Source organism: Oncorhynchus clarkii, chromosome 3 (genome assembly GCF_045791955.1).
Source record: "Oncorhynchus clarkii lewisi isolate Uvic-CL-2024 chromosome 3, UVic_Ocla_1.0, whole genome shotgun sequence".
In the NCBI taxonomy this organism is placed as follows: domain Eukaryota; kingdom Metazoa; phylum Chordata; class Actinopteri; order Salmoniformes; family Salmonidae; genus Oncorhynchus; species Oncorhynchus clarkii.
In genome coordinates this window covers 21,164,149-21,184,188 of record NC_092149.1, presented here as the reverse complement: position 1 = coordinate 21,184,188, position 20,040 = coordinate 21,164,149, and the positions used below count along the sequence as shown (strand labels likewise).

General features: G+C 43.0%; 1 pseudogene; it reads right to left on the bottom strand.

Annotated features, from left to right (window-relative positions):
- Positions 1–20,040, bottom strand: part of LOC139385148 (activating signal cointegrator 1 complex subunit 3-like) — a 175,375-nt pseudogene that overhangs the window by 4,428 nt on the left and 150,907 nt on the right.

The following is a 20,040-nucleotide window of genomic DNA, read 5'->3' as shown; positions in this document are numbered from 1 at the left end:
CCATGTCTAAATCCAGGGCTCTAAAAAGCAACCATTTGGCGGCAACATGCTCCTGGATATCGTGCTGTGGAGCCAACATTTTATTTTGAGAGCACCAGTATAACCAGGAAAACAAATCACCCAGATAATAATGGTTGTAATGATATGCTTCACAGCGCAGTTGTTTCTGAGTGCCCTACCGTAGAGTCATTCAATCCAAAGTAAAGAATGTCCAAGAATATTCAAGTATGCATCACTAACTTGTATTTTTCCTTCAACTTTGTGAAGACGTGACGGCATGGGAATGCCCGTGTCCACCACTTCCTGTAGCCAGTTAGCGACGCCGAAACAGTCACTTCTAAAGACTTTCCCACACAACTTTCCAAATTAAATGTTAACTGCAAAGTAGACTTACCTGGAAGAATGATATATCTTGATGATTTGTACCAATCAAGTGGTCCTTTATTTGGCGAACTCTATTACACACGCAGTACACAAACCCCACCTGCCAAACACTTTGTCATTTAAATGATAGGTTTTTGTATCAACATTTTAGATTTTGACAATAAACAAATGTCTTACAGGGTTAAATATTAGTTATATACCACAACATGTGCCCCAAAAGTAGCTGGAATTCATATAGGCCCAATATGCCATATCTCAATCAATTAAAACATATTTGAATTTTTTTTGGTGCTCCTAGATTTTATGTTGTGCTCCTAACTTTTTTAAAGTTGGGAGCACCAGTGCTACCAATAAAAACATACATTTAGAGCCCTGTCTATATCTTCTCTATGTCATCCCTATGTCACCTCTACTGCACTCTGTCCTGACCATGCTACAAAGTGGCTCCAAGCACTAAGCAGAAACTGCCTCTCTGTGTCTTTAGACAAGCCTTCCATTTCCCATATTGAATGAACAGGGAAGAGCTTTCTTCCACCCAGAACATCTAAGTACTGGTGCTCTGACTGACACATGGCAATGTGCTCAGGGTCTGAATCCCAGGGCCGAGAGAGGATCCATTCTGGGATGTATGAAAGCAAGCTGTTCTTTTTGATGGGAACAAAAGGACAGAGAGAAAACAGAGGAAGTATTTCAGAGATGCACTTTTCAGAAAGGAGCAGGGTGGTGGATGTCCCCAGAGGGATGCAGTGTGTGGTACAGTACATAAACCTACACAGCAGATCTTGCACACACATAGTCAGCCACTAACCTGACAGATGCGTATGGCGTTGTCCAGCACGGTCTTGGTGTCGGTGCCGTAGTCGGAGCAGGGCAGCTGTGCGCGGCTGAAATGGGCCTGCAGTAGCAGGTGGGTCTTGATGTGGGCGCTGTCGGGCAGCTCCCCGTACTCCTCAGCATCCTGGAGAAGAGAGGGAGGGAGGGGAGAAAGGGAGGGAAGGGGGAGAGGGAGGAAGGGAGGAAGGGAGGGGGAGGAGAGGGCGAGAAGAGAGAGGGGGATATAAAGAGAAAGCGAGAAGGAGAGAGATCAAAGTCAGCGAGTGGGAAGTTAGTTCCCTGCTGTGGTTAGATCCTTTGTTTCAGTCATCTCTGTTAAAACAGCTGCATCAGGATCACTGGCTCCCCTCTCCCAAGAGAGCTGTCCCCCCAAAATATATTTAAGAGCAAAACTTCTCAGCGAATGAAGAAACCTTAAGTTACAACTGTCCACACCTGCTCATAAAATCCTATGAACAGTCAGCAACTACACAGCAATTTCCCACAATATAAAGTTGTATTTTTTAATACAATGTGCAGTGGTGGTTCCCTTTCATATTGTTAGACTCTGTGCTAAACTGTGAATGGATGATGTTGAACAACCAAAACACTCATGTCTAAATGTCTACCCACATCTCTATTCTTCATTTCTCATAGGATATGTACAGGCTATATAAAACCATTGGGTCTAGTATAAAACCATTGGGTCTAGTATAAAACCATTGGGTCTAGTATAAAACCATTGGGTCTAGTATAAAACCATTTGGTCTAGTATAAAACCATTGGGTCTAATATAAAACCATTTGGTCTAACATAAAACCATTTGGTCTAACATAAGACCATTTGATCTAACATAAAACCATTGGGTCTAGTATAAAACCATTGGGTCTAGTATAAAATCATTGGGTCTAGTATAAAACCATTGGGTCTAGTATAAAACCATTTGGTCTAGTATAAAACCATTGGGTCTAGTATAAAACCATTGGGTCTAGTATAAAACCATTGGGTCTAGTATAAAACCATTGGGTCTAGTATAAAACCATTGGGTCTAGTATAAAACCATTTGGTCGAATAAAACCATTGGGTCTAGTATAAAACCATTTGGTCTAGTATAAAACCATTTGGTCTAACATGAAACCATTTGGTCTAATATAAAACCATGATGCCCTATCAATCGGGCTGTGTTTAGTGCTGACGTGGTGTTCTGTGTTGAGGCTTGTTTGTGGGGTTTCAGAGGACACAGATGCATGGACACGCATGGCTCTTTTTCTGCGTTTCTCTAACTCAATGCAGTACGTTAAGTTTCCCCAATGTATTTCCATCAACAGAGGACCAGCGGAGACATTTGTCATTGGGCCTACCCTGCTCTGGACTGTTAAGCTGACATCCATCAGCAGAGAGATGCAGTGTTAGAAAAGAGGGGGATTGAGGAACAGAGGGAACGATGAGGGGAAAAACGGGATTGATATGGCAGTGGTTTAGTGTCTGCATGCAGATGTGCAGGGGATAAAGACAATAGATCTTTATACAGAGATCCTCATAACACACTAACTGCTAATTTCCCTACTCACTCCATCCAGCAATCCATCCCTGCCTCCCTCCATCCATCCATCTCTCCTGCACACTTTCTCTTTAGTTACATTTACAGACAGGGAGGGAGGGAAAGGGGGAGGCGGATATTGGAAAGAGCAGGAGAGACAGACAGAGAGACAGACAGAGAGACAGACAGGGGGAAGAGCAACATACTTTTTTCACATACTCTCAGTTTGTGTGTGTGTATATAGTAGGTCACTTGTGAACTTTAAGAAGAGGCAATAGTAGAGCTTTGGGGAGTGGATAAGGGAATCTAGCTGGGGGAGTGGATAAGGGAATCTAGCTGTGGGAGTGGACAAGGGAATCTAGCTGTGGGAGTGGACAAGGGAATGTAGCTGTGGGAGTGGACAAGGGCATCTAGCTGGGGGAGTGGACAAAGGAATCTAGCTGGGGGAGTGGACAAGGGAATCTAGCTGTGGGAGTGGATAAGGGAATCTAGCTGTGGGAGTGGACAAGGGAATCTAGCTGGGGGCGTGGACAAGGGAATGTAGCTGTGGGAGTGGACAAGGGCATCTAGCTGGGGGAGTGGACAAAGGAATCTAGCTGGGGGAGTGGACAAGGGAATCTAACTGGGGGAGTGGACAAGGGAATCTAGCTGTGGGAGTGGACAAGGGAATCTAGCTGGGAGAGTGGACAAGGGAATCTAGCTGTGGGAGTGGATAAGGGAATCTAGCTGAGGGAGTGGACAAGGGAATCTAGCTGGGGGCGTGGACAAGTGAATCTAGCTGGGGGAGTGGACAAGGGAATCTAACTGGGGAAGTGGATAAGGGAATCTAGCTGAGGGAGTGGACAAGGGAATCTAGCTGTGGGAGTGGATAAGGGAATCTAGCTGAGGGAGTGGACAAGGGAATCTAGCTGGGGGAGTGGACAAGTGAATCTAGCTGGGGGAGTGGACAAGGGAATCTAACTGGGGGAGTGGATAAGGGAATCTAGCTGAGGGAGTGGACAAGGGAATCTAGCTGGGGGAGTGGATAAGTGAATCTAGCTGGGGGAGTGGACAAGGGAATCTAGCTGGGGGAGTGGACAAGGGAATCTAGCTGGGGGAGTGGATAAGGGAATCTAGCTGGGGGAGTGGACAAGGGACAGGGGGGTGTAGGGGCCGGCTGGGGGCATTGTGGGAGCAAAAGAGGGGAAAATAATGTCTACATATTTTCTGCATTTTCAACACATTTCTTTCCCGACAGTTCCTCTATAATCTGTGATTCTTCACCATCCCATCTCGTCGAAATGTCTGGGTGAGAGCCATCATAGGGGAGTCAGAGGGTGGAGGGGGCACAACGGGTTATCTGACAACTATGATGTCGCCGGGTGACCCCTATTGAGGAGAGGTGTGAAACCGCTTCGATTCCTAATGATCCCACCATTTACCAGCCACCAATTACCAGTCACCAATTACCAGTCACCAATTACCAGTCACCAATTACCAGTCACCAATTACCAGCCACCATTTACCAGCCACCAATTACCAGTCACCAATTACCAGTCACCAATTACCAGTCACCATTTACCAGCCACCAATCAACAGCCTCACTAGGAATAACAGACTAAAACAAGGAGTAGAGGGAGAGGAGGAATAGGTACTCGCTATTAACAGGGAAAAAGAGGAAGAAAAAACATATGGAGGAGAACAAAGACACATACACCCAGGAATAATGAGGGGAGTTAATGAGGCCCAGATAAAGAGGTGTTCATTTGACAGAACTGAGATCCAGACCTCAATCATGGTCATCTACCTATCCTACTGTCCAGTAGTCTATCCCTCTCTCTCAATGTGAACACAATGGGAGAAGCACATGTAAAAGCACAGTAGTATGGTAAACAAATGACATCGGCCTGCACAATGCCTGATAGACTATTAGATTAAACTACACACTCAAACATTCAGAAAAGCAAATGCAAATCAATGGCTGTAGTCCCACCACTGATGATGGAGTCCAGTCGAGTCTAGTCCAATCCAGGACAGTCCAGGACAGTCCAGGGCAGTATATAGTAGAAGAGATAGATGCCCTGATGAAAATAAGACAATGTCATCATGTTCTGTGGTCATTCCCAGCAGGCAGTCAGACATACCGTGAGGACAGAGAGGATGTCCTGGATGGGCAGCTCAGCCCTCAGCCTCTCCTTGAACATCCTGACTGTCTGGTGCTTCAGGTAGTAGTAGGAGGAGATACGACTGTACGTCAGGGCCTCAATGGTGCAATCATCCTGGAGGAAGAGAGGAGGGAAGACAGAGAGGAGAGGAAACAGGGCAGAAGAGATGAAAGGAGACAGTGAGGAGAGAAGACAGAGATGAAGAGGGGCAAGAAGACATGGTCAACTGTACTGATTCATGTTAAATCTATCAACACAAACCACAATGGTTCCCTCAGTATGTACCTGTGTGCCTTATATCTTCACACTGCCTTACTACTATAGGCACATTAATCAATATGAATACATGTGCACATACACACACGTCGTACACACAAACACTCCCCTACCTCTCCTATCTCCATACAGTAGGAACACTCCAGGTCTCGGAGACTCCTCTCCACCAGGTTGGACAGGAACTTGTTGATGGTCTCGTGGCTGATGTCATCCAGGCTGTTGTAACTGGACAACACACAACCACAGTTAGACCTACACGTAACAGAAACCTAGGAAGAGAGATGATAACAATTAGGAAACAAGACGACAACAAAAAAGCAACAGCCACGTTTATAAAAGATCCTAGGCTATTTAATAGAGGAAATTGCAACGTTATATCATTTTCATATCTAGTTCCCGACTATTACTCCCAAATCAAGCGACCTCTGATAGGTCCAGAACACCACATGAGCAAGTCAAATCCTTTAAAAAGTCCCTAAAAAGGAGTCCATCTTTAAGGAAATAGCTGACACGTCATACAATGCTTTTCTACCTCTCCCTTCTCTCTGATAAACCCTCTGTAGCCGCTGCAAAGTTATGCTAAAACAGATAAATACTATTGGACATGTTTAAGATGTGGCCGGTGGCAGTAATAACTCAGCGGTATTAAAGGAGTCTATGGGGAGTCTGTAATATATGTATGTTTTTACTGCTTATTGATTTACTCATAACCCTGCGCTGACCATAGTAACGACTCCATGCTCCACACACTAACACAGATACACTTCATCTATACAGACATACCGTATATTATCAACACACGTCAGCACACACACACACAGTGTATTCTCTAGCTAGCACATAAAAATCAATACACGGCACACATCGATCAAAAGCCACTGCATCATACGCATCAATAATACCACAGAATAGGCCTGTTAGTCTTCTCTGGGTTTGTTTTAGGGGTAAAACTGGGGTAACAGATAATTATTAAGACAAACCGTAGGTGTAGAGGACCCTTGCCCTTGGGCCAGCCCACAGCCTGGAACAAACAAAATACCCTCTCATCACAAAATGATTCCCAGGTTTTGGGCCATATAGTATTTGCTGAGCTAAGACAACGCACAGCCAAAATGGCTTCCATGCGTGGCTCAGCGGCTCTAATGGGTAAGAGCTACCACATGAGACATGGCCATAAGTGCACACAACTACGTGCTTCATTAACTTCTAATAACAAATAACATTTGAGTGTGTGTGTGTGTGTGTGTGTTTGGGTGAGCGTTTGAGTGTGTGTGCACGTTTGAGTGTGTGTGTGTGTGTTTGGGTGTGTGTTTGTGTGTGTGTGTTTGGGTTTGGGTGTGTTTGGGTGTGTGTGTGTGTGTGTAAAGCTTTAAAGTTAGTGGTATAAAGATGTGGTTATACAGCATGCAGAGGAGTTCAAGCTATTACACGTCATTTGCAGAGGAGAGGAAATAGAGAAATAATACGAGAATGAAACAGATGGGGAGAGAAAGAGATAGACAGAGAGAGAGATAGACAGAGAGAGAGATAGACAGAGAGAGAGATAGACAGAGAGAGAGAGATAGACAGAGAGAGAGAGATAGACAGAGAGCGAGAGATAGACAGAGAGAGAGATAGACAGAGAGAGAGAACGAGCGTGTGCAAGAGAGATGGAGGATGAATACCAATGGCTCAGTTAACAGGTAGAAGGATGCTTAATGAAGGTAATTTGACAGTTGCCTCCATACTGATGTATAATAATGTGTGTGTATGTAAACATGGATCCACTCACTCCGACACAGCCCACTCCTCACATTACACTCATGTAAACAATCCTCCCATGATTATCATTCACAATCTGTTGTTCTGTTGAAAAGCAGAGGAGGGGTGGGGTGGGGGGAGAAACAGAGCCCATTGGAAAATAAAGCAGCGTTAAAACGGAAACAGCAGTTGTGGAGCGGCGGCCATACTTAATGTGGGTTTAATGTTAAGTATGGACGTCATTATCATCACTCCACATGTCAACACAGCCCAGCAGCCAACGCGTTTATTACTGACCACATTTCACAGCTCTGTACTGGGGTGTGAGAGAGTGTGTGTGTGTGAGAGAGTGTTATGGGCTGTCTGATTAAGTCATGTCCATTAGAATCATCACCATTAGACTCCTGATGCTGCACAAATACATTTATGGTGTGTGTATGTGTTGTGTGTGTGTGTGTGTGTGTGTGTGTGTTGTGTGTGTGTAGCAGCGCTGGATTACAAGCCTCCCCAGTCAATCATGTCTCCATGAGTAACGGCCGGTGACAAGGTGACCGTCTCCAGGGCTTGCAGGACAGATCAGCTGGCCAATTGGCCATGTATAAAATACAGCTGTGACAATGTGCTGTTGGGTGGTACACCTATCTAACCCATAAATCACTTGATATTACCGATACTAAACCAAGTATTAAAAAAAAAATAGGACAGGCTGAAAGGGTTTGTAGAGCTTGAAGTATAACTTAATGGTGCTAAAAATGTATGTTAATCTTTAAACCAACAGTGTGTTTTCAACTTACATAACACAATATGTGTGTGTGTGTGTGTGTGTGTGTGTGTGTGTGTGTGTGTGTGTGTGTGTGTGTGTGTGTGTGTGTGTGTGTGTGTGTGTGTGTGTGTGTGTGTGTGTGTGTGTATCTATGTATGTAGGGGCTGTGAGGCCGGGTCAGGCCTTAGTGGTAAATGTGGGCTGACAGCCGTGTCAATGCCAGCAGTCTGGAATGTTCTGGAATCCTCGTCCTCAACGCATAGCAGATGTCTCTGCAGCACAGTGCTTCCTTCTACCCAGCCATCCATTAGAGGATCAGTGTTTGTGTGTGTGAGTGTGTGTATGAATGTATATGTACGTGTGTGCGTCCCTGCATGTGTGTACTTGTGTTGTTGCAGAGACAGAGTGCTGTTGTGGCTGTAAATCATCTGTGGAATCCCTAGGGTTGCTGTGTAATCACTAGGATTGCAAAGGGTCGGAAACTTTCTGGTAAATTTTCAGAATTTCTCAGGAAATTTTCCATTGGAAGTTTTGTGGGATACACATAACGCATTCTAGGTCTTGTGGCACATTTTGGTTAAACTATCCCCAATTCAATGGAATTACAACCCTCTGCATGCACAGTGCATTCTACCATCACATGTGCACTGCACTCTTCTATCACATGTACAGCTGATTCTTAAGATCTTGCACACTGATGAGATGCTATTGAGCTCACACTACTACACTGTCTGAGCCAATGACTACATACTTTCTGGTAAGTTTTGATTACAATACTAGGTGGGGTGAATATATGTTATGTGACATACATGATTTATTGTTAACTAGAAAATAGTAGCCTACAGCAAAGTGAGTTTAAATTATTTCTAACTTGTTAACAATTTCTGCTAGTTAGTTTTTGCTACCATGTGGGTTTAAGCTTGCTTGAGCATGCTAACTGAGGAGTGTTAATTCACCTGTTCCATACATGTTTCATAGAAAAATGTATCTTACAAAGGAGTTGTTTAATCTAACTGCTTTAACTATTTATCTGTTGATGGAATTGTATTTGTTTTTCTTTACACATTTTTTTCCTAATCTTTTCAGGAAAATGCCATGGGCACTATCTGATGTGTGGAGACATTTCACTGCAGCTAATGTAGAAGGTAAAGCTGTGCAAATTTGCAAATACTGTGCCAAATCATATGTGAAGAATGCAACAGATGCAGAATCATCTGGCCAAGTGCATAAAGTTCCCTCAGCACTCACAACAAGTAACCTCTAACAAAAGTCCCTCTACTTCTTTTCAAGGTGAAAATGAGGAATCAGACACCTTATCGATAGCAACAGCTCATGGTCCTCCTGGAATCAGACATTCTTTTGACTCAATGGAGGAACATAGTCAGAGAAATGCTGATGAATGTCTTGCTCGAGCTGTGTATGCAACTGGCTCACCTCTGATGCTCACAGGCAATTGTGTACTGGAAGAGATTTATGAATGTTCTTTGCCCAGCATACACCCCTCCAACCAGACATGCTTTATCTACTAATTTGGATGCAGAGTTCAGAGTTCAAGTGAAGGTCAAGCAAATCATAGAGAAAGCAGACTGTATTGCAATCATCTCTGATGGGTGGTCAAATGTTCGTGAGAAAGGAATAATTAACTACATCATCTCCACCCCTCAACCAGTATTCTACAAGAGCACACCCACAAGGGACAACAGACACACTGAAGATAGTCATCAATGACCTTGGACCACAGAAGGTATTTGCACCGGTGACAGACAATGCTGCGAACATGAAGGCTGCTTGGTCTAAAGTGGAGGAGTCCTACCCTCACATCACACCCATTGGCTGTGCTGCTCAGGCATTCAATCTGCTCCTCAAGGACATCATAGTACTGAAAACAATGGATGCACTCTACAAGAGACCCAAGGAAATGGTTAGCTATGTGAAGGGTCATCAAGTTATAGCAGAAATCTACCTCACCAAGCAAAGTGAGCAGAATAAGAGCACCCCATTGAAGCTGCCCAGCAACGCCCGTTGGGGTGGTGTTGTCATCATATTTGACAGTCTCTTGGAGGGGAAGGAGTCTTTCCAAGAAATGGCCATATCACAGTCTGACGATATGGACAGCTCCATCAAGAGGATCCTCCTGGATGATGTATTTTGGGAGAGAAGGGTAAGCAGCCTGAAACCTATAGCAGTAGCCATTGCACGGATTGAGGGAGACAATGCCATCCTCTCTGATGTTCAGACTCTGCTTGCAGATGTAAGAGAAGAAATCCGTACTGCCCTGCCTACTTCACTGTTGCTCCAAGCAAAGGAAATTGCAGTTCTGAAATACATCAAAAAGTGTGAAGACTTCTGCCTGAAGCCCATACACGCTGTAGCGTACATGTTGGACCCCAAGTATGCTGGGAAGAGCATCCTGTCTGGTGCAGAGATCAACAAGGCCTATTGTGTCATCACTACTGTGTCTCACCACCTTGACCTAAGTCATGGCAAGGTTCTTGGCAGTCTGGCGAAGTACACTTCCAAGCAAGGGCATTGGATGGAGATGCAATGTGGCAGTCGTCCAAACATATCTCATCAGCCACCTGGTGGAAGGGACTTTGTGGATCTGAGGCTCTTTCCCCTGTTGCCTCAATCATCCTCCAAATGCCACAAACATCAGCTGCCTTAGAGGTCCTTGTTTGGGAACACACACACCAAAGTACGTAACAGGCTGACCAATACAAGGGTTGAAAAATTGGTAGCCATCCGGGCAAATTTGAGGCTTTTTGAGCCTGACAATGAGCCATCCTCAACAAGGTTGGAAAGTGAGAGTGAAGATGAAGCCTCAGAGTCTGATGTTCAAGAGGTGGACATTGAGGAGGTCCAGGGAGAAGACATGGAAGCCTGAGAGGAAGACAACCAAAGCATTCGTTTCTAGACTATCATTTTACAGATTTTACAGGCAACATTTTTGGGAGATGCAAAGGATCATTGGGGATCATTCAATATTCCTTTTCTTTTGGTGTTCAGTGAAATCATCCCATGTGAAGAGTCAACTCAAGTTCAATTCATAACTAAATAGTTTTTATTTCTATTGGAAGGATTTAATCATTTGCAATTCTGATTATTTATAAGGTAAACGGTTTATGTTTCTGTCTCCATATGATATGGTAAATATATCCAATGCAAAAACCATCTACATTTAAAGGGTATTAATATTAATATGCATATATTTCCGTGAATTCTCACGGAATGTTTCCACCTCTGAATATTCCCCAAAATGTGCAACCCTAACCAATATCACCGCATATTATTATTAGAATACAGGAAAATAATGATGCTGTCAGATTAAGGGGAAATCAATAATCATGTGGGGAATTTGGTAACATCAATCCATGTGCAGGAATCCCTAGGCTAGAGTGGATTTGAATCGGATCATGTATTAGGACAATACTTACCTTTCTTCATATAACATCTAAGGTTAAACTCAGCTGGTCTTATTTTAGCATTGTAAAAATCACCTTCATTTAAGACTCAGCGTGCAAATGCACCTAAACGCATTGTGTAGCGCATATTTATTGATTTTTCCTTTTGAAACTATGCCAGTACTAGACATTAATCAAAAATCAAATCAAATTTATTTATATAGCCCTTCGTACATCAGCTGATATCTCAAAGTGCTGTACAGAAACCCAGCCTAAAACCCCAAACAGCAAGCAATGCAGGTGTAGAAGCACGGTGGCTAGGAAAAACTCCCTAGAAAGGCCAAAACCTAGGAAGAAACCTAGAGAGGAACCAGGCTATGTGGGGTGGCCAGTCCTCTTCTGGCTGTGCCGGGTGGAGATTATAACAAAACATGGTCAAGATGTTCAAATGTTCATAAATGACCAGCATGGTCGAATAATAATAGTGCAGAATAGTTGAAACTGGAGCAGCAGCACAGTCAGGTGGACTGGGGACAGCAAGGAGTCATCATGTCAGGTATTCCTGGGGCATGGTCCTATGGCTCAGGTCCTCCGAGAGAGAGAAAGAAAGAGAGAATTAGAGAGAGCATATGTGGGATGGCCAGTCCTCTTCTGGCTGTGCCGGGTGGAGATTATAACAGAACATGGCCAAGATGTTCAAATGTTCATAAATGACCAGCCTGGTCGAATAATAATAAGGCAGAACAGTTGAAACTGGAGCAGCAGCACAGCCAGGTGGACTGGGGACAGCAAGGAGTCATCATGTCAGGTAGTCCTGGGGCATGGTCCTAGGGCTCAGGTCCTCCGAGAGAGAGAAAGAGAGAAGGAGAGAATTAGAGAACGCACACTTAGATTCACACAGGACACCGAATAGGACAGGAGAAGTACTCCAGATATAACAAACTGACCCTAGCCCCCCGACACATAAACTACTGCAGCATAAATACTGGAGGCTGAGACAGGAGGGGTCAGGAGACACTGTGGCCACATTACACAAACATTTAAACTAGCTACTAGCTTCGGATGCACAACCTTCGCTCAGGTTGGTTGAAAACCTGGGGAAGTTGTCAGCGGGGAGATGCTAGCCCTGTGAGACTCTTGGTTGCAAAAAATTAAAACAAAGAGGAAAAACAAGGAAATAACTCTCCTGAGGGGATTTTTTTTCCAAACGTAATTTTCTTCAGAGCCAATCAGATGCGAACGTTAACAGCCTGCCCAGAGAGCCTGCCCAATAGTCAAGTCAATGAGATTTGGAAGGATAGACTCGAGAGGCTGACTATATTGGAGTAGATTTACATTAGTAGAATATGTGTAGTAAGGTCTCTCTCTTCAACATCAGTTGCAACGTTTCTGTTTACACTATCCTTACATTAGCCTTGGATGTAGTGTGGCCAAAGCCACATTCCTGCTTAGTTTGTGTGCAGCTATTAACATACCTTAAATATCATAGTATATAGGCAACCAAAATAAGGAAAGCTATTCAAAACAAATTGTACGTTTGTATGTGAAGTTTGACCCTAAACAGAAAATGGGTCTCTGCGGGAGACATCTGCACGTGATGTTTCACACTTGATTAATGCAACGATTCTCAAATAAAATAAAAGCCATTAAGTTTTATTTGGCTGACAGAACAAAAATGTTGTCTACTGGTATTAAGGTCGGGGAGACCGGGGCTAATAGTAAAACAGGGTCAGTTGTAACAGCTAAATAACGCACATTTAGAAACCACTTAGAAAGATGTTAAACAGGTGCGCCTGGTACCTACTAGCATACCCCGTTTAAAGGCACTAAAATCTTTTGTCTTGCCCATTCACTCTCAATGGCACGCATACACAATTCATGTCTCAATTCATGTCTCAATTCATGTCTCAATTGTCTCCTCACCTTCATGTACACCGATTGAAGTGACATCAATAAGGGATCATAGCTTTTACATGGATTCATCTGGTCAGTCTACGTCATGGAAAAAGCAGGTGTTCCTAAGGTTTTCCTAATGTTATAGTAAACACACAGACAGGCTTTGAAGGAATGCTGGTTTGTTCATAGGCTTGTCTGAGCCTGATGCTGACGAGATTAAGACATCAAAGCAGAGTGGCAGCATGGTTGAGAAAGCCAAGTTCTGGAAAAGATTTGATCAGCAGTGAAAGAGAAGAAGACCAGTGACGGAAATATAACATCATCAATGAGAAATAGAGCAAGACCCAATGAAGGAGAGACAGCCACCTGAAAGTCTAATATGACCTAGAGGAAGGTTTCCCAAAGCCCAAAGAGTTGCACGTTTCGGCTTTTGACATAGCACTACACAGCTGATTCAAATAATCAAAGCTGGATGATTATTGATTACATGAATCGAGTTTGGGAGACAGAGTACTACTCAATGTGGAATCCATTGTCTACATCACTCCTTGCAATGACATATTATTCATTTTTTTTTAAAAGGAAACTTTTTTTTGTTTCCAAGTACCTGTATGATTTTTATTTTTGTTGATCATACTAATGATAGCTTTATTTTAGTAAAACTATGATTCACAAAGCGATAGTTTGAATCAATTTGCAAAAAGTAATCACAGTATTTGTTGCCATTACTTTATCTTTTGAGTTCTTTACACTTTATAGAGACATTAATTGAAGTTAAGTACCTACAGTTCTATTGTATTAAATTGCATTGTATATACAGTGGGGAGAACAAGTATTTGATACACTGCCGATTTTGAAGGTTTTCCTACTTACAAAGCATGTAGAGGTCTGTAATTTTTTTCATAGGTACACTTCAACTGTGAGAGACGGAATCTAAAACAAAAATCCACAAAATCACATTTTTAAGTAATTAATTTGCATTTTATTGCATGACATAAGTATTTGATCACCTACCAACCAGTAAGAATTCCGGCTCTCACAGACCTGTTAGTTTTTCTTTAAGAAGCCCTCCTGTTCTCCACTCATTACCTGTATTAACTGCACCTGTTTGAACTTGTTACCTGTATAAAAGACACCTGTCCATACACTCAATCAAACAGACTCCAACCTATCCACAATGGCCAAGACCAGAGAGCTGTGTAAGGACATCAGGGATAAAATTGTAGACCTACTCAAGGCTGGGATGGGCTACAGGACAATAGGCAAGCAGCTTGGTGAGAAGGCAATAACTGTTGGCGCAATTATTCGAAAATGGAAGAAGTTCAAGATGCCGGTCAATCTCCCTCGGTCTAGGGCTCCATGCAAGATCTCACCTCGTGGGGCATCAATGATCATGAGGAAGGTGAGGGATCAGCCCAGAACTACATGGCAGGACCTGGTCAATGACCTGAAGAGAGCTGGGACCACAGTCTCAAAGAAAACCATTAGTAACACACTACGCCGTCATGGATTAAAATCCTGCAGCGCACGCAAGGTCCCCCTGCTCAAGACAGCGCATGTCCAGGCCCATCTGAAGTTTGCCAATGACCATCTGGATGATCCAGAGGAGGAATGGGAGAAGGTCATGTGGTCTGGTGAGACAAAAATAGAGCTTTTTTGTCTAAACTCCACTCGCCATTTTTGGAGGAAGAAGAAGGATCAGTACATCCCCAAGAACACCATCCCAACCGTGAAGCATGGAGGTGGAAACATCATTCTTTGGGGATGCTTTTCTGCAAAGGGGACAGGACGACTGCATCGTATTGAGGGGAGGATGGATGGGGCCATGTTTCGCGAGATTTTGGCCAACAACCTCCTTCCCTCAGTAAGAGCATTGAAGATGGGTCGTGGCTGGGTCTTCCAGCATGACAACGGCCCAAAACACACAGCCAGGCCTTACAGTGAAATGCTTACTTACAGGCTTTAACCAATAGTGCAAAAAAAAGGTGTTAGGTGAACAATAGGTAAGTAAAGAAATAAAACAACAGTAAAAAGGCAGGCTATATACAGTAGCAATGCACAATGCAAATGCAAAACACAATGCAAATAGTCCGGGTAGGCATTTAGGCACCTGTTCAGGAGTCGTATGGCTTGGGGGTAAAAACTGTTGAGAAGCCTTTTTGTCCTAGACTTTTAGTTTCCCAAGGGGGAATAGGCTTTGTCGTGCCCTCTTCACGACTGTCTTTGTGTGTTTGGACCATTCTAGTTTGTTGTTGATGTGGACACCGAGGAACTTGAAGCTTGAGTAACAGACACCTCACAAGTACTCAACTGGCAGCTTCATTAAATAGTAGCCGCAAAACACCAGTCTCAACGTCAAAAGTGAAGAGGCGACACCGGGATGCTGGCCTTCTAGGCAGAGTTGCAAAGAAAAAGCCATATCTCAGACTGACCAATAAAAATAAAATATTAAGATGGGCAAAATAACACAGACACTGGACAGAGGAAGATTGTATAAAAGTGTTAAGGACAGACAAATCTAAGTTTGATGTGTTCAGATCACAAAGAAGAACATTTGTGTCATGCAGAAAAAATGAAAAGACGCTAGAGGAGTGCTTGACACCATCTGTCAGGCATGTGGTGGAGGCAATGTGATTGTCTGGGGCTGCTTTGGTGGTGGTAAAGTGGGAGATTAAAGGGTTAAAGTGATGTTGAAGAAGGAAGGCTATCACTCCATTTTGCAAAGCCAGTCATACCCTGTGGACGGAGCTTAATTGGAGTCAATTTCCTCCTACAACAGGACAATGACCCAAAGCACAGCTCCAAACTATTGAATAACTATTTAGGGAAGAAGCAGTCAGCTGGTATTCTGTCTATAATGGAGTGGCTAGCGCAGTCACCGGATCTCAACCCTATTGAGCTGTTGTGGGAGCAGCTTGACCGTATTTGTGGGAGGTGCTTCAGAAAGCATGAGGTGAAATCTCTTCAGATTACCTCAACAAATTGACAACTAGAATGCCAAAGGTCTGCAAGGCTGTAATTGCTGCAAATAGAGGATTCTTTGACGAAAGCAAAGTTTGAAGGACACAATTATTTCAATTAAAATCATTATTTATAAAACTTGTCAAGTCTTCACTATATTTCCTATTCATTTTGTAACTCATTTCATGTACGTTTTCATGGAAAACAAGGGAATTTCTAAGTGACCCCAAACTTTTGAAAGGTAGTAAATGTCACATATGATTGGCAAGAAAACAGTCTGGGATACATACCAATATCAGAAGCAATATAAATTAAATAGTTGAGTAGGGCCGAAACTGTGGACATACAGTGGGGCAAAAAAGTATTTAGTCAGCCACCAATTGTGCAAGTTCGTTGCCCTTTGTTGCCCGGGCGGTGTGTTTGGGATCATTGTCATGCTGAAAGACCCAGCCACGTTTCATCTTCAATGCCCTTGCTGATGGAAGGAGGTTTTCACTCAAAATCTCACGATACATGGCCCCATTCATTCTTTCCTATACGGATCAGTCGTACTGGTCCCTTTGCAGAAAAACAGCCCCAAAGCATGATGTTTCCACCCCCATGCTTCACAGTAGGTATGGTGTTCTTTGCAACTCAGCATTCGTTGTCCTCCAAACACGACGAGTTGAGTTTTTACCAAAAAGTTATATTTCGGTTTCATCTGACATTCTCCCAATCTTCTTCTGGATCATCCAAATGCTCTCTAGCAAACTTCAGACGGGCCTGGACATGTACTGGCTTAAGCAGGGGGACACGTCTGGCACTGCAGTCCCTGGCGGCGTAGTGTGTTACTGATGGTAGGCTTTTTTACTTTGGTCCCAGCTCTCTGCAGGTCATTCACTAGGTCTCCCCGTGTGGTTCTGGGATTTTTGCTCACCGTTCTTTTTGCTCACCGTTCTTGTGATCATTGATAGGAGAGGCGCATACAAGCAGATGAGGAAATGTGGCTATATGGATATATTATATAGTAAAATGGCAAATGTAAATTAATGGCGGAAAAAACACACTACCATCCCCTGTGCCCAATAAAAAAACACACAACCTTCCCCAAAGAAACAAAACAAGTTATATACTACATTTCAAACTGTCCTCAAGGTAGTTAGTTACCTGATGTGATCCCCCTGGAAGAGTAGAATAATAGAAGATGTTCTGACCAGGCAATTAAAAAATACCTGAGTCAATTATCCATGAGAGCAACAGAGACAAAGAGTAGGCCCACCATTCACCTCTCAGCAATTATGAAATTCTCCCAGATCGATGATATTGATGATCGCCGTCTTTACATATCGATGATATTGATGATCGCCGTCTTTACATTCATATTAATTAGTCATATCAAATCACATAATCACAGGCCATCAGTAGGTTTCCCTGCTAGAAAGGTTTTCAGGACAAGATCAGGACTGAATCCTAATGGGTGCTCTGGGTATAAGAGATACTGTGGTACTGTGTGTGTGTGTGTGTGTGTGTGTGTGTGTATGTGTGTGTGTGTGTGTGTATCACCTGGTGTGTGATATCACATAGTGAGAGTTGTAACTGTCGGTTCTAAAGATGACTCTGTGGTTTCACCGGTGCTGCCATGAACACCAGCTATTGTTTGTCTCCCCAACATTCACTAGTAATTAATGAATGGTTATAATGTACTCACACTGACAAAAAAAAGAAGCTTGACATTTATTGGAAAGCCATGTAGCCTTTGCCTGCTTCTACCATTGGAAGAAAAAATAAATGGTGATTTCTTATTCCGAGGTTCTTCAGAGAGAACTGGTCATTAGTTGCTTCCGAAATTACTGAAACTTCACAACCAGCATTTCTGAACAACCTGGGAACGGTCCTACTTGGGGTCATTTTATTTGTGATGAATCGTTACAAAAAGTAAAAAACATAATCAAAACCTGCCTGGGGTTCATGACCAGCCTGCGGAAGAAGTACATCCAGGTGATATAGTCCATAGCATCCTGTTTAGAGGTGATGGTCCCTGCAGCGATCTCAGCATTCAGATGGTCTGACAGGACACCCAGGAGACTGAGGAAGAGGTGGTAGTGAAGGAGAGATTACTTTCCCCCCTTACAATGTTAAATGCACAGAGACCAAGTTAAAAGCGTAGCAATAGCCTTCACTATGTAGGGTCACCACAAAGCCAAGGGATAGCCTCTCACCTTCGTAGAGGAACTTCTTCTTCTTGTAGAAGTCTTTCTTAATGTCGTGGACCAGGATCACAGCTTTGCCCTGGTCGTCATACTGAGGGCGGCCTGCACGGCCCATCATCTGCAGCACGTCTGGAGAGACCCCAACACAACTACAGTAACCACAGTCCAAATGTACTACCAAATGTTATTACTGTAACTACAGGAGATAAACCACACCTACAGAACAACTACAACCTACTGTAACTACAGGAGAGATAAACCACAGCTACAGAACAACTACAACCTACTGTAACTACAGGATAGATAAACCACAGCTACAGAACAACTACAACCTACTGTAACTACAGGAGAGATAAACCACAGCTACAGAACAACTACAACCTACTGTAACTACAGGAGCGATAAACCACAGCTACTGAACAACTACAACCTACTGTAACTACAGGAGAGATAAACCACAGCTACAGAACAACTACAACATACTGTAACTACAGGAGAGATAAACCACAGCTACAGATCAACTACAAACTACTGTAACTACAGGAGAGAAAACCACACCTACAGAACTACAACCTACTGTAACTACAGGAGAGATAAACCACATCTACAGAACAACTACAACCTACTGTAACTACAGGAGAGATAAACCACAGCTACAGAACAACTACAACCTACTGTAACTACAGGAGAGATAAACCACACCTACAGAACAACTACAACCTACTGTAACTACAGGAGAGATAAACCACAGCTACAGAACAACTACAACCTACTGTAACTACATGAGAGATAAACCACAGCTACAGAACAACTACAACCTACTGTAACTACAGGAGAGATAAACCACAGCTACAGAACAACTACAACCTACTGTAACTACAGGAGAGATAAACCACACCTACAGAACAGCTACAACCTACTGTAACTACAGGAGAGATAAACCACAGCTACAGAACAACTACAACCTACTGTAACTACATGAGAGATAAACCACAGCTACAGAACAACTACAACCTACTGTAACTACAGGAGAGATAAACCACAGCTACAGAACAACTACAACCTACTGTAACTACAGGAGAGATAAACTACACCTACAGATCAACTACAACCTACTGTAACTACAGGAGCGATAAACCACACCTACAGATCAACTACAACCTACTGTAACTACAGGAGAGATAAACCACACCTACATATTCAGATGAAAACACATGGATGTACTGGACTTTCTAACTCACTACCAAACGGGGAGTATTTGACCCGACAGGAAAATAGAAGTAGACTTAATTCAATACAGAAACAGTGATGGAAACAACTGGACATGAGCCTGTACCTGTGATGGGGTAGTCCACGTAGCGTCTGGTCGTCCCGTCGTAGTACTCAGTACCTTTGACAATGGCCAGATGGGAAGGGAAGCTGACTCCCCAGGCCAGAGTACTGGTGGCTATCAGTATCTGGAGACAGAGAGAGATTAGTGTCATACCAGTCATGGATTTAACAGCAAAAACACCTTCAGTGTCGTATCTGCTACATTGTTGTATATACCTGCACCTATTCAATACGTATATACCTGTAACTATTCAATATGTATAAACCTGTAACTATTCAATACGTATAAACCTATAACTATTCAATATGTATATACCTGCACCTATTCAATACGTATATACCTGTAACTATTCAATACGTATATACCTGCAACTATTCAATACGTATATACCTGCAACTATTCAATACGTATAAACCTATAACTACTCTACCTGCAACTATTCAATACGTATATACCTGCAACTATTCAATACGTATAAACCTATAACTATTCTACCTGTAACTATTCAATACGTATATACCTGCAACTATTCAATACGTATATACCTGCAACTATTCAATACGTATATACCTGCACCTATTCAATACGTATATACCTGTA